The sequence below is a fragment of the Austrofundulus limnaeus genome, unplaced genomic scaffold (genome assembly GCF_001266775.1).
Source record: "Austrofundulus limnaeus strain Quisiro unplaced genomic scaffold, Austrofundulus_limnaeus-1.0 Scaffold1227, whole genome shotgun sequence".
NCBI classification, from domain to species: Eukaryota; Metazoa; Chordata; class Actinopteri; order Cyprinodontiformes; family Rivulidae; genus Austrofundulus; species Austrofundulus limnaeus.
In genome coordinates, this window is record NW_013953629.1 from 45750 (window position 1) to 48342 (window position 2593).

At 40.8% G+C, this 2593-nt stretch overlaps 1 protein-coding gene and 1 long non-coding RNA gene across 6 annotated transcripts in view; both read left to right on the forward strand.

The window, feature by feature from the left end:
• nrn1a (neuritin 1a) overlaps positions 1-2593 on the forward strand; it is a gene marked incomplete in the record, with an annotated part of 13471 nt that overhangs the window by 6581 nt on the left and 4297 nt on the right.
• Positions 895-2200, forward strand: LOC106534632 (uncharacterized). 5 transcript variants are annotated; one of them, XR_001312367.1, is made up of 3 exons: positions 895-1657; positions 1714-1785; positions 1845-2200. It is a non-coding gene; the product is annotated as an uncharacterized LOC106534632 (long non-coding RNA). The 5 variants fall into 5 exon arrangements; XR_001312369.1 differs by having other exon boundaries at positions 1871-2200; XR_001312368.1 differs by having other exon boundaries at positions 1714-1759.

Consider the following 2593-nt stretch of genomic DNA (forward strand, 5'->3'; position numbering starts at 1 on the left):
CACACCTGAACACAACCACACCTGAACACAAACACACCTGAACACAAACACACCTGACCACAAACACACCTGAACACAACCACACCTGAACACAACCACACCTGAACACAAACACACCTGAACACAAACACACCTGACCACAAACACACCTGAACACAACCACACCTGAACACAACCACACCTGAACACAAACACACCTGAACACAAACACACCTGACCACAAACACACCTGAACACAACCACACCTGAACACAACCACACCTGAACACAAACACACCTGAACACAAACACACCTGACCACAAACACACCTGAACACAACCACACCTGAACACAACCACACCTGAACACAAACACACCTGAACACAAACACACCTGACCACAAACACACCTGAACACAACCACACCTGAACACAACCACACCTGAACACAAACACACCTGAACACAAACACACCTGACCACAAACACACCTGAACACAACCACACCTGAACACAACCACACCTGAACACAAACACACCTGAACACAAACACACCTGACCACAAACACACCTGAACACAACCACACCTGAACACAACCACACCTGAACACAAACACACCTGAACACAAACACACCTGACCACAAACACACCTGAACACAACCACACCTGAACACAACCACACCTGAACACAAACACACCTGACCACAACACACCTGACCACAAACACACCTGAACACAACCACACCTGAACACAACCACACCTGAACACAACCACACCTGAACACAAACACACCTGACCACAACATACCTGAACACAAACACACCTGAACACAAACACACCTGACCACAACACACCTGACCACAAACACACAAACCACACCTGACCACAACACACTGAACACAACACACCTGAACACAAACACAACTGACAACAACACACCTGACCACAAACACACAATCCACACCTGACCACAAACTGTACCTGCAACATGAGTCTGAGGGGGAGGAAACTTGTGCTGAGCTGCTAACATAAGGATATTTCATTTCTTTATTTTTATTACAATCAATACAACTTATTTATTTATTCTCTGATATTTTGAAACAAAATAAAGAATGAGGCCTCACACAGCCAAAATTAAATAATCTTCACTTTTGATTGATTTGATTGATTTATCCAAGATTGGACAAAATCTAGGCTTAATCCTTGATCTTAGTCTCCTGCAGCGGGCCTCAGGTGYTCACTTCTGAAACACTAACATCACTCACTGAACCAACGTAAAAACATTTGATATTTTATATAAAACTTGATTTGTTCCAAGTTTAAATCAGTTTCAGACATGATGCTGCCACAGAAAAACTAAAACTCAGGACTTTTAGATTAAAGCAGCAAAAAGAAGCAACTGAAACTCTGATTATATGCGGAGAAGCTGATTAAAGCAGGTGTGTTCATTAGAGAGCAAGTGTGTTAATTTGTAACTGAGAGCAGGTGTGTTAGAGAACAGGTGTGTTTGTTAGTATCTGACTGCAGGTGTGTTAATTAAAGAGCAAGCGTGTTAATTAGTAACTGAGTGCAGGTGTGTTAATTAGTAACTGAGTGCAGGTGTGTTAATTAGTAACTGAGCGCCGGTGTGTTAATTAGTAACTGAGTGCCGGTGTGTTAATTAGTATCTGACTGCAGGTGTGTTAATTAAAGAGCAGGTGTGTTANGGTGTGTTAATTAGTATCTGACTGCAGGTGTGTTAATTAAAGAGCAGGTGTGTTAATTAGTAACTGAGAGCAGGTGTGTTAATTAGTAACTGAGAGCAGGTGTTTTAGAGAACAGGTGTGATTAGTATCTGACTGCAGGTGTGTTAATTAAAGAGCAGGTGTGTTAATTAGTAACTGAGTGCAGGTGTGTTAATTAGTAACTGAGTGCAGGTGTGTTAATTAGTAACTGAGAGCCGGTGTGTTAATTAGCAACAGAGTGCAGGTGTGTTAAATAATAACTGAGAACCAGTGTGTTAATTAGTAACAGAGCAGGTGTGTTAATAAGTAACTGAGTGCAGGTGTTTTAAGTTGTAACTGAGAGCAGGTGTGTTAATAACTAATTGAGAGCAGGTGGTTTAGTTAGTAACTGAGAGCAGGCGTTTTAAGTTGTAACTGAGTGCAGGTGTTTTAATTACTAATTGAGAGCAGGTGTGTTAATTAGTAACTGAGAGCAGGTGTGTAAATTACAAACTGAGTGCAGGTGTTTTAATTAGTAACTGAGTGCAGGTGTTTTAATTAGTAACAGAATGTAGGTGTATTAATTAATAACTGAGTGCAGGTGTGTTAATTATTAACTGAGTGCAGGTGTTAATTAGTAACAGAGCCGGTGTGTTAATTAGTAACAGAGTGCAGGTGTGTTAATTAATAACTCAGAACAGGTGTGTTAATTAGTAACTGAGAGCAGGTGTGTTAATATGTAACTGAGTGCAGGTGTGTTAATTAGTAACTGAGTGCAGGTGTGTTTATTTGTAACTGAGAGTCGGTGTGTTAAGTAACTGGGAGCGGGTGTATTAATAATAAATTGAGAGCAGGTGTTTTAATTRGTAACTGAGAGCAGGTGTTTTAAGTTGTAACTAAGTGCAGGTGT